Source organism: Chrysochloris asiatica, unplaced genomic scaffold, assembly GCF_000296735.1.
Source record: "Chrysochloris asiatica unplaced genomic scaffold, ChrAsi1.0 scaffold00165, whole genome shotgun sequence".
Taxonomy (NCBI): Eukaryota; Metazoa; Chordata; class Mammalia; order Afrosoricida; family Chrysochloridae; genus Chrysochloris; species Chrysochloris asiatica.
The window spans coordinates 5,313,124-5,326,801 of NW_006408683.1; positions in this window are offsets into that span (position 1 = coordinate 5,313,124).

The following is a 13,678-nucleotide window of genomic DNA, read 5'->3' on the forward strand; positions in this document are numbered from 1 at the left end:
GGAAGTGTGTACACCATTCTTGTTTGCCATTTGTGCATTTCATTTTGGGGTGGATTTGATTGGTGTTGGTTGCTGTCTATCATTAATCAGATGATACAGGAATAACCTGGTGTTAGTTCTTGCCCAGTGGGTGGAAATGCAGAGCATATGGCTGTGGTTGGGCTGCATGGGCAAGATTGTTGTCTCCTCGCTTGTGTGTTAATGTGCCAGACTGCAAATCCATTTGAACTGCAAGATCGGCAGTTCAAGTTTACTAGTCACTCCTCGGAAACCCTATACAGGGTCACTATGGGTCGGAAACAACTTGATGGCACTTAACAACAACAACATTGGGTGGGAAAGAGAACATCTTCCTTCTCTCCCCCCTCCACCACCACCACAAGAAAATAAAACAGAAAAAAAAAAACAAGGAGCCAACAATGAAAAGAGAAAAAAATAAATAAAAGTCAGCAACCAGAAAAAAAGCATATAATAACCATAAAGCCAAAGAGGGATAAGGAAATGGGTCAACAAAAGAGAAACTAAAATGAAGCTATTAAAAGACACTTAAGAATACATAAAATGAGAACAGAGGGACAGGAAAATAGAGCAATAAAACAGAAAAATATGAGAGGCAATTAAAGGAACAAATTTTTAAAACACTTGGAAAAAACAAGGAGAGGAAAAAAAGAGAGAGTAGAGAGTAGTAAACAAAGATCAGAAGTGGGAAGAAAAAGAAGAGGGGAAATGAGAATCAGGTGGAAAGAAGGAAAAACAAAACCATAGATAGAAAAGATAAAATTCAACAGAATGGAAAGAGAAGAAGTAGAGGAGAAAGAATAAACAAGCAAAAAACAATGAAACATTCTTCCATGTAAACTATCATATAATTCACAATAAAACATTAAAAAAAAACAATGAAATAACAAAAGGGAAAAAATAAACCCAAAACAAAAAAATGCAGCTGCTGGACCTGGAGAGGAGAAAACTCTTGGGATCTCCTTCAAGCCAAGGAGCTCATGTAGGTGGGTATGGGAGGGATGTGACAGAAGAGTTCCTGGCCCTAGATGGAGTTCTATCAGCCTCCGTGTTATCTGTATTCTGGGCACTCAATCCAGAAGTAGTTCATGGAGTCCTTGATGGAGCTAGTTTCAATGTCAGGACCACAGGGCAGCTAGGGGCAGAGAGACCCATTCTGGTCTGTTGACTCTGTGGGTTCTGTAGGTCTAGAGCCAATTCCAGCTGAAACTAGGCACCAAAGTGGTGCAGTTGGCTCCCCTACTACTCCCCACTAGCATGGCTCCCAACCACGTGACTCTGACCTCTCGGAAAGGAAGATCTGCTCTGGGATGGATGATGATGGGAGCTGGCCACACCTGTGGTCAACAGGGAAGAATGGTGCAAAAGAAAGAATTGCACCTTTCCCATCCCATGTGTGAATTTGCACTGCCAAGATTCCTTTTGCCAAAGATACTCACAAGTTGGTTAAGCTGCATCTGGCTGGACATTCACCAGTCAGTCTTCCTCTCTCACTGTCTGTGCTCAGCTTCTCCTCCTAGCAAACACTCAATCCACTTCTTTAAACTTCCCTCTAAAGTTCATGGTTCTAGAATTTTCATCTGTGTCTGATTCTTTGGGTCTTTATATCTTTGTTGTAGAGGGTCCTTGTTATGTGTCTGTCTAGTGCCTCCATTATTTTTTAATTCCGTTTTTGCATGAACTCTTTGAAGCACCCTTGTTTGCCTATATAGCAACTCTGTGTACAGCTGAATGAAACAATGTCCAGCTCTGTACCAACCTCGTAATCATTCCTATGTTTGAGCCTATGGTTGCAGTCACTGCATCAATCCATCTCATTGAGGGTGTTCCTCTTTCTCATTGACAACTACTTTTTCAGGCATGATGTCTTTCTATAGGAACTGGTCCCTTGGTAACATGTACAATCTACATGAGACAAAGTACTGGCTTCTAAGGAGCATTCTGGTTGTACTCCCAAAACAGATTTGTTAATTCTTCTAGTAGTCTATTGTGTATTCAATATTCTATGCCAATACCATAATTCAAAGACATCAATTCTTCTTTCATCTTCCTTATCAATGTCCAGTTTTCAGATGCATATGAGACAATTGAAAATACCATGGTTTGGAACAGGGGCACACTAGTTCCAAACCAGTGATATCTTTCCTGTTTAACAATTTAAAGAGGTGTTTTGCAGCAGATTTACCTAATGCAATGTCTTGTTTGATTTCTTGACTGTTTCTCCCATAGGCATTAGATTATGAATCCAAACAAAATGAAATTCTTGACAACTTCAATATTTTCTCCATTTATCATGATGTTATTTGTTGGTCCAGTTGTGTTGTTTTTTTACATAGAGGTATAATCCATACTGAAGGCTATAGTCTTTGATTTTCAAAGATATTGGAGGGGCTTTAGAAACATTGTAGACAAATGGAATTACAAGGTTGTCTATTCTGGTGGATAACTAGAAAAGATTTGGGACAGAAGCCACATTTCTGACTTTTCTCTGTGCTCAATAAATGGACAGTGACAGACTTAGAAAGGTCAGTTAACACTGTCATTCTGTCATTTGAAACCCTGGGAGCTGGTATGCCAGATAAAAACTCATCACTGTGCCAAGGACTCATTCTTGCTCTCCAGAAAGGGATAGAGCTCAAGTTCTCCTTTAGGTTCCTCCTTTGAAATGTTTGGAGCACACAATTAGTTTTGCCCAGTTGCCAGGGTGTCCCAGCTATGGGAGTGATTATTTAGAGAGGAAGCCATGAAATCTGTATCCATAAATCACATCAAGAAGAGAATGACAGCTGGGTTTGTATTGTAACTTGAAGCGAATGCACATCACATCAAACAAACATTTCCATAAAAATACACATTTGAGGAATGATACTTTTGGTGTTTATAAAGGATTTTAAAACAGAAAATAATCCTACCAAAAAAGCTCACCTTAAAATTGACTTATGAATTTGGACACAATAAAGTTTCTTCTTTAAAAAAGGCTTAAAAGGAGAGGATTATTTAAGAGAATTTGAAGCAACACATAGGATACTAATTAAGAATGCAGGCTTTTTACTCAGGGTTTGTTCTCAAGATTCATGGTGTGGTAGGGGGAATTTTGCTTTCTGACAAAAAACAACCATCACAATAAACATTGATCAATGAAGACTAAACTTATGTAGGACGTTGTTGGATGAATTTTTGAATGCAGGACATTGCATGCAATAGCAGGGATTGTCAGTGGCAGTTTTGCATACCACTGACATAAGGGTTCAAAAGAGGGTCCTTCTGTCTACTCTCTAGAAAAGCTTAGAGTACTATCTCCTAACTTGTGGCAGCGACCACAGATATGCTCCACATTATTTGTCTTCTGAGTAATATGGGTTGGTGTTGTTGTTAAGTACTGTGGAGTCGATTCCGACTCACAGTGACCCTGCACAGGGTTTCCAAAGATATAAATCTTTATGGGAGCAGAACGCCTCATCTTTCTCCCTCAGAGCAGCTGGTAGTTTCGAACTGCTGACCTTAAGGTTCACAGCCCGATTCATAACCACTACGCTACCAGAGCTCCTTGAGTAATATGGGTAGGATATGGAAAATCCAGAAGAATGAATAGATGAGCAAATGACTGATATCTAAGTGCATCTTTAGCAGAAGTGGATCATGATTTATTATTTATAATTAATTTTGTTCCACAGTTTTTGTTTTAGTTATTGTACAAAAGGTCTATGGGTTCCAAAGATAGATAAGGTAGATACTCTTTTGGGTCATATATACTCTATAGATGGATTAAAGAAAGGGTCAATTACATATATTAGATACCCGAGATAAAGGAAGCAAGCTTTACAGAAAAACGAGTCAAATTTCTACCTTTCCCTCAGACGAAAGATCAGCTTATATTGTTGTTGTTATGTGCCTTTGAGTGGGTTCTGACACACAGTGACCCTGTACAGGGTTTCTAAGAGTGCCTGGTGAATATGCACCATCAACCTTGTGGTTAACAGCAGTCCAATGTTGACCCTACAGTGCTACACCGGGACTCCAGTTTACATTGATGCTGTGAAAAATGGGGTTAGCTGCTGTAAGGCTCATGACATTTTACTCAGGAAACAGCATGAATTAACTCAAATAATAGGACAAGTTCATGACTAATCGTTAAATTGTTGTTGTGAGGTAGCATCAAGTCAGTCTCAACTCACAGGGGCCCTATGTACAACAGAACCAAACACTGCCTGGGCCTGAGTGATCCTCACAATTGTTACCATGTTTGAGCCCATTGCTGCAGTCCTTGTTTCAACCCATCTTGTTGAAGGGCTTCCTCTTTTTCACTGAATCTCAAATTACATGCCATATAATCTGAGGACACTGTTACAATTTGAAAAGCTTTAAAACAGGCATAATAAGCCATTTTATCATGGTTTCGACAGAGCATTCTGGCTGCACTTCCTCCAAAGCAGATTTGTTTGTTTTTCTAGCAATCCATGGAGTCCTGGTGTGGTGTCGTAGGATAAGCACCATCAGTTTCAAACTCAAGGTTAGCAGTTCAAACCCACCAACCCCTCCTTGGAAACCCTATACAGGGTCGCTATGAATTGGAACTGACTCGAGGGCACATAACAAAAACAAATACTTTTCTCCAACACCATAATTCAAATTCTTCTCTTTATTCATTGTCCAACTTTCACATACATATGAAGCAATTAAAAATACCATGACTTGGGTCAGGCATACATTAGTCTTCAAATTAGTATCTTTGCTCTTGAACACTTAAAAGAGGTTTTCTGCAGCAGATTTACCTAATGCAATATATTGCCTCATTTCTTGACGGCTGCTTCCCTAAGTGTTGATAGTGTGTCCAAGCAAAATGAAGTGTTTGACAATTTCAATCTTTTCTCCATTCATCATGATGCTACTTATTGGCCCAGTTGTGATGATTTTCATTTTTAACATTGAGGTGCAATCCATACTAAAGACCGTATTGTTTGATCTTCATTAATAAGTATTTTTAAGTCTTCACTTCCAGCAAACAAAGTTGTGTTCTCTGCATATCACAGGTTGTTACTGACTCTTCCTCTGATTCTAATGCCACATTCTTCTTTATAATAATCCAGCTTCTCAGAATATTTGCTCAGCATGCAGATTGAATAAATACGATTAACAGGTACAACTGTGGCACACATCTTTCCTGTTTTTCAGCCATTTACTTCTGTTCTAATGATTGTCTTCTAGTGCCATACCAGAAGTGAGGGTTTTATTGTAGGTGTCAGATGGGTCTTAGGTGCCAGCAGAGAAGACTAGAAAGTCTTTGCTCAGGTTCCTCATGAACACAATCAAGTGTTCTGGAATACTCATTCTTTGCAATGTTATCCATAGTTTGTCATGATCCACACAGTAGAATGCCTTTGTATAATCAATAAAGCACAAGTAAACATCTTTCTAGTCTTCTCTGCTGGCATCTAACACCCATCTGACATCTACAATAATACCCTCACTCCTGGTATGGCACTAGAGGACAATGCACTGGACCACAAGGTCAGTTTGAACCACAAGATCGGTGGTTCAAACTCACCAGCCACTACTTGTAAACGCTATACAGGGTTTCTATGAGTCAGTACTGACTCAATGACACTTAACAACAACAACAACCCCTCATTCCATTGTTGTCTTCTCTTTTTTTTTAGTGAGAGTGAGGTTTTCTTTATTTGATTTTGCAAAATTGGGCACCCGTAGACAGGGGCAGATGCACCACATGGCCCTCCACAACAATTTTTATTCTTGTCCCCCCCAAGGCCCCACCTCCAGTTCCAGTTCTCCATATACAATTCTATGGTACATCCCATTTTCCCTCCCCCAAGAGAAGTCAAAGTAGCTTGCCCAAGGTATTCATGGCTGTATTTTTATTTAAATTTCCTAGTCCCAGAATTGTTGTTGTTGTTGTTGTTATGTACTGTGGAGTCATTCCGACTCATAGTGACCCTGCACAGGGTTTCTGAGGCTGCAAATCTTTACGGGAGCAGAACGCCTCATCTTTCTCTGGTGGAACAGCTGGTAATTTCTAACTGCTGACCTTGAGGTTAGCAGCCTAATTCGTAACCACTACGCTACCAGAGCTCCTTAATCCCAATCTGTCTGCTAGGTCTTGCAATCTCATGAATTCCTGAAGATGGACCACAAGAGTTATTTCTCACAAATCCTCCTCTTTTCTATTTACATTTATTCATCTCATCTTCATTTATTCATCTTAAATCCTCAAAAAGTATATAATTTCTTAGGGTGTCCCTAAGAATACAGCTAACCGTGCTATATTAGGTTGCATCATACTTAAGCCTGACATAATATAACTAAAACACATACAATCGAAAACGCTGGCCCCATTTTCTCCTTATATACTTGATGCACACATAAATGTTCAAAAGTCAATCTCTAGCCCATAGGCACATAGCCTCATTCAGTCCATGGGCCTAGAGTTCATAGCTGCTCCATGTCACCACTTCTGCCACCATCTCTGCTGTCACTGCTTCTTCAGGCAGGGTTCCCAAGTTCCACTCGTGCTCTTCCTTCTTGATGTCCTGGGTTTGTCCATTCTTGAAATGCAAAATAACTATTCCCTCCTTTTAGTTACATATCTTCTACAATTACAGTTCTGACCATCACAACTAATACTACAATTAAAATAATACAATCTCATCAGCATTATTCCGTACCCCGTTTCACCCGATACATCTGGAAAACAGCAAAACTAGTGAGTGGGGATTTTTCCTTGACCCCTCATTCTAAAACCAAGCACACCCATGAAAATGTCAAGTCAGTCATTTATAGCAATTGTTGTCGTCAAGTGCTGTTGAGTTGACTCCAACCTATAACAACTCTGTATATGATTCCCTAGGAGCATTTGGTGAACTTGAACCACCAACCTTGCAGTTCAAACGGCTTTGCAGTCTGGCACATTAACTCACAGTGCCACACCAGAATGTTGGTGTTGTTAAGTGCCGTCGAGTCGATTCCAACCCATAGCGACCCTGTATCAGATTTCCAAGGAGCAGCTAGTGAGCTTGAACCACTGACATTGCAGTTCAAACAACTTTGCAGTCTGATGCATTAGCCCACAGCGCCACACCAGGACTCCATAATAGTAATGTCTAAAGTACCCATACTACCAATCCAGTACATTGAGAAGATGTGCATATTCCTTGATTAGAAGCGACTTTCATTCTGATTGGAATTTTTAGGAACTGCATCCATAAGCAAAAGTCCAGTCCATCACTGTAGCAGCTGATGCTTGCTCAGAGTATTAAACATCTTCCTATTCATCTGGTCAGGTTCTAGTCAGCGCAACAACCCTAGCCATCCAAGCTAGGTCAAATGAGTACCAGCTGCAAGCTTGGGAGTTCACACATACCTCCCTGAACTTCAAAACAATCAGCTTTTCCTCTTATTTCATCTCAAGGTCAATGGTGCATTAACAAGCATATTGCTGGCAGGTTCCCTTCCATTTTCTGTCCTAGAAAGGGGTTTTCTTTGATGGGACAACTTTCCTTGCCTAGAAGCCTCTGAAACTCAAAATGCCAAACTGCCTGCCTTTTTTTTTTAAACTCACAAATCTTCAACACTTCTGGGTGGGCGTGCATATCTTTTCAAATGCAAATGCCTCAACTCAGGTTCTGGCTCAAGATACCACGTTAAAGTTCTAATGAATACAACCAAGAGTAGGCCAAAGGCCAGCCTACAAACTTTCTGTAATCATAATTCCCAATATTTCTATTACACATTTTACAACAATAAGCAGGAGAAGCCAATATCCATAAGGTAATCAAACAAAACATAAGGTAACCTTTTAAACACTGAAGTTCCCTCCACCCTGGACTATCCCCATTCGCATGCATATGGCCTTGGGTCTCTGACCTAGCCTTCCAGAAGCTGCTCTCCTTTCAGCTGAAACATTTTATCCCATTCCCCTTTGTTCTTTCTTCCACAAAACCTTACAGTTTTTTGGGGTTTTTTTTAGGTCTGGAGCCATTGCAATGAATCCCACTAACAGTGCCAAATGCTGACTTCCTCCAAATTTGCACTAGTCTTCAAACTCAGGGCATGACAGAACATCTAATATCTGTTGAAGTTCCAACTACTAATATGAGAAAAATGAAGATTGAAGCAGCTACCCCTCTAACCAGTCAGTTCATTCCAGTGTTTTCAGCCCATTCATTAGCTATGATGCTTAATTCTGGCAGGGCCTTTGTGATAGTTCCATCAGGAGCTGTGTTGTTAGGGATTCCGCACTTAGCTCCCAATATTATACATTTGTTGTTGTTGTTGTTAAGTACCGTGGAGTTGATTCGGACTCAGGGACCCTGCACACGGTTTCCAAGGCTGTAAATCTTTACAGGAGCAGAACGCCTCATCTTTCTCCTGCAGAACTGCTGGTAGTTTCAAACTGCTGACCTTGAGGTTGGCAGCCCAACTCGTAACCACTATGCTACCAGAGCTTCTTAATATTACACATACACCTCCCTTTCTGGCTAGCATCATGTCTAGTGCCCTTCTGTTTCCCCAAGATATCTGGCTAGTGGCATCCAACTGGCTAGCTACCCCTTGTAGAGTATCTCTGGTGTCATTTATGAACCTATGGATCAAGAGATCCAGGGAGAGATCTCTGGGCTCAAGATTTCTCATGTTACTCAGGTTTCTTGTGGAACACTAGCGTGAAGGGAATTGCCAGCTGGACCAATGCACACGTCAAAGTACAATCAAATGGCAGCAAATCTTGGACATTCCCTTTTCCATAATACACGGAATTGTAAAAAAGATGGCCAAATAGGACACTGCTAGGGTTCACCAGTGACATTTTGGATGTTGTGTAAGTTGTCAATTCTTCTACTGGCACTGTGAACTCTGCTCCCTGCCTTAAAGACAAAGAAAAGTGAGTGGTTCATCATTCTTATGGAGAATGAAGGAATTATCTTTGACAAGCCCTTACAAGTTTCATTTCCCCAAGCATCCTTGTCTCAGTACAGAGCCAACCTGCAGTACATGTCCAAAGCCCAACCAAAGGAAAAGGGAATTACTTGTGCCTGTGGTTTATCAGCTGCATAAACCTGACAATGACTTTTAATCCATTCTACCAAAGTGTTCACACTCCTATATTGTTTCTACTTCTAATGTTTGTCTTTTACATCAATCACTTCTACTCTTTCAGGGTATTTTAAAAGATTTCCTTAGGGGAATAACAGGAGAAAGGCCTGGGTTTGGTGCTGAAGTCAGGGAAATGATGAATTAGAATACAAATGGACTCACAGGGTCCCATCTAGGGATGTGGGAACCCATTCCATAGACCTAGATTGCTACTCTTGGCTCACTATAATTGAGATAAGCCTTGGGTCCTCCAATTTCCCACAAGATAAAACTTGGCAAATACCTGATTTGATGGTTTGAGGGAAAGATGCCATAGTTACATATACTATCAACAATATTGGCTGGTCTTAGGCAAAAGCCCTTTGCACCTCTCCCATGGTAATGATACATTTTAGCCATATTAGCTTCCAAACCCACCCCATCTTGTCAGGGACAGGTTAGAACCCCTGGGCCCTAGACACCTCTTAACTCTGGTTTCATATCCACCCCTTTACCCTGAGTCCCCTCCTACTAAACAGGGATTGAGGAAGGGGGAAAGACATCTCTAGTGCAACAAGAATTGTTGTTGTTGTTGTGTGCAGTGGAGTCGGTTCCGACTCATAGTGACCCTGTACAGGGTTTCCGAGGCTGTAAATCTTTACGGGAGCAGAAAGCCTCTTCTTTCTCCTGCAGAACAGCTGGTAGTTTTGAACTGCTGACCTTGCGGTTTGCAGCCCGATTCGTAAACACTATGCTACCAGTGCAACAAGAATAGTTAACACTGAAAAGAACAGCCTGGTTGTTGTTGTTATGTGCCGTGGAGTCAGTTCTGACTCATAGTGACCCTGTACAGGGTTTCCAAGGCTGTAAATCTTTACGGGAGCAGAAAGCCTCATCTTTCTCCCACGGAGCAGCTGGTAGTTTTGAACTGCTGACCTTGCGGTTCACAGCCTGATTTGTAACCACTATGCTACCAGAGAATAGCCTGGAGACAAAGAAAAAGATATCAAGACTTGAAACCCTAATAGAAGCAGTTGGCCACAGGCACACCACCCATGAAGAAAGCACTCCATTTCCAATAAGCTGGTCCCCCTTTAATAAAAATTGATATTCAACATACCACTCCTCCTAACCAATACGTATTAGCCCACTCTTAAGAGGAAGAGACCCCATACCTTTATAAGCCTCAGTGCACCCCAATCCCAAAAGGTCTTCTCCACTTGGGAGACATACCTGCTTTTCTCTTTGAAGTGTACTCTCGCTTTGATTTAACCTATGCCCCCAATTCTACCAGGTCTACTGAGAAGTGGTGACTTGGTGGGACTAATTCTTTAGACCCCCAAGAGTGAGCGGGACCAGGGAAAACTGTGACAATCTGGCAGCAGTACGGCAAGGCAGCCTCTCAGACTTTTGTCAAGGTCACTTTGAGGAGCTCCCTGGGCAAGGGATCTGCTGCCTACCAGTAACTACTTTTCCCGTAGGCTCCGGAGCGTCCCTCTTCACCTTCATGGGTCCCTTTACTTGAGTACAATGAGTTCACGCCTTTCCCACTGTCTAAACAGCTGTCTCATTGGTCAACCACACCTGGAAAGGGCCCTCCCATTCCAGCTGGAGTCTGTTCCCTTTTCAGGTCTAGATCAGCAAGCAACAAGTCTACGAGTCAGAAGAGATGAATGGTGATTTCAAAGGAATGGGTTTGGCCCAAGAGTCCTTTTAACTTGAAGGTTAGCAAAGCAGAAAGGGCCAGCACGTTTCTCAGGAATCCCAGGTAGGGGAACCTACAGCATGGTGCACCTTTAGCACTGAACGCCATTCGACCCTTCACTTTCAAAAACTGAGAGGATTCACAAGACATTCAGGGATAGCAGTCTACTACATTCTATCCTCAAACTAAAAGAAACATTATTGGCTCTATCATCTTAATGCATGAATACAGTACTTCACTTAAAAGCTTCTCAAATGGTAGTGGTGGTTATGTGCCGTGGAGTCAGTTCCGACTCATAGTGACCCTGTACAGAGTTTCCGAGGTTGTAAATCTTTACGGGAGCAGAAAGCCTCATCCTTCTCCTGCGGAACAGCTGGTAGTTTCGAACTGCTGATCTTGAGGTTTACAGCCCGATTTGTAACCACTACGCTACCACTGCTCCTTATAGGAATGTCAGTTAAACATACTTTAACATTATAACCTTAGCAAATGAACTGAAACTATCAACACTCACATCTACAGCACAATATCCTTTTCTTCTTCTTAACAAGAGGAAATGCATACATACAGGGAGGCTCAAATTTTAACAAAAAAAATGTTTTCAATTCAGAAAGAGTGTTGGTACACCAAATATCTTTTAAAACAGTATGATGTTCTTAGATATGAAACATTAATACAAATAAAAAATAAACACACTGATAAAACCTTAAGCAATGTACAATTTTGAAAAGTACTATTACAACAGCCAAACAAATCCTTAAGGAGCTCTGGTAGCGTAGTGGTTACAAATTGGGCTGCAAACCTTAAGGTCAATGGTTCGAAACTACCAGCTGCTCTGCGGGAGAAAGATGAGGCTTTCTACTCCCGTAAAGATTTACACCCTAGGAAACCCTGTACAGGGTCGCTATGGGTCACAACCGACTCGATGGCACTTAACAACAACAACAAACAAATCCTTAACCACCTTTTAAATGGATTAATTTAAACCATTTTACTGCAAAAAGAAATAATTTAAAAGATATTAAAGCAGAACAAAATGACTTTTCAGTGCCCAAATTCACATTTAAGTTTCACCTTGAATGTGCAAACTCAGAATTTTGCATTATAAACTCAAAAAGTCTGTGTAAGAATTGTATTTGAAAACTGCCATACCAAACAAAAATTAATCACTAGGCCCTTTATTACTGGCTGCAGACCCTTCTCCCTTCTATGGGGATAGGGTATTGTCTACTATGGACCACCTCCCCTAGTTTTCTTTTTAGTTCCACTCCCAAGAGTGGAATTTTCAGCTCTCCCCTATTGCCTTCTTTAAACCATATCTGCGAGTCAATCTTCCCTTTCTCCTCTTTAGTCAAAGGTCTCATATCTATCTTTATCTACCCCTTGTCCTCTCTAATCCTAATCCAATTTTACAACTAGGTACCGTTACAAAGGATTCGAAAGTTAATTTCTAGATTCATGAGGGGAATTATTTTTCCTTTGCTTCTTTATCTCTGGACATTGTCTTTTGAAATGATCTGTCTTCCCACAACATTCATCCTCTGAAGAGGCCTAACCCTGTAATCGCTGTTCCACTTCTCTTGAGAAGGGGCTCTTGTTCTAGCCTCTTATTTACTATTTTATTCACAGTAGATACCATGATTCTGGCTTTCTGCCTCAGTTTTTCCCTCCTCTCTCCTTACAAAAACTTTCTGAACTTCTCTTAACAGTTCAACAATGGGTTTCTCACTCCATCCCTCAATCATTTTGTCTTGTTTTCTGTCCTTTAAGGGAGAACATCTTCTGAACTGATTCCGCTCCCCCTACTGACCAACAAAGAACATAGGCAATCTCCTTCAGAGAAGGCCGAGTTCTATTCTTTACATGAAGGACAAGGCCTGGCAGACCCAGTCCTCACTGGAACCAAATTGAGGCCACAACACACAGATGGTAAATGGAGTAGTTCTTTTGGCCAAATGAAACAACAGTATTTTTATTTTTTTCCCAGGTTGGGGGATTGTCCCCCCAAGCCCTCAACATTCTCCCCAAAGGACTGACGGCGGAATGTCTGTGGTAGTCTCTCCTGCTCCCTTCTTCCCTAGGCCTAGAATTCCATCCCCCATTTTCTTTGGTCTTTTGGTCTGAGTTCCCTTGCATACTCAATTTCCCAAAATTTCCTCATGTTTGGGTACTCATGGAGATTTTTTGTATACAACCCCGAGATTTCACTTTGTCCTTCCGACTGGATTGGGATCTGCACTTGCTTTGCATCCAAGATGCATCTCAGACACACAATGACCCCTGAAAATGCCTGACCACCAGAGCAATACTTACAGTCCAATTTGCCTGCCCTGACCTGTGCACAGATTGCCTGGTTGCCACGGTTACTCTGTTCTCAGTCCTCCATGTCTCTCTCGCTAATTCTGATCACCTTTGAACAGTCTCAGGTCTTTTTCTGGCTCTCACTGGTCGGCAATCACCCCTGTGGAGTAGGCTGCCAAAACCAAGGCGGGACACGTCTCCTTTTCCACCAGGGCTGCCACTCCAAGGGGGCAGAAAATCCCGGATGGGCCCCCATATTTGTGAGAAACGTTGTCTGTACTGACAAACGCTCAAGCAATCCAATCTGTACTCATTTTAGCTAGAGTGAGGTTTTCTCTATTCGATTTTGCAAAATTGGGTGCTCAGTCCCATAGAAAGGGGCAGACTCGCACCATTGTTGTCTTCAGAATCTAGATTGAATTTCTGGCAGCTCCCTGTCAATGTACTGCTGTAATTGTTTTTGAATTATCTTAACCAAAATTTTATTTGCATGTGATATTAATGATATTACTAGGTGGTTTCTGCACTCTGTTGGGTCGCCTTTCTTTGGAATGGGCACAATATTAGCCA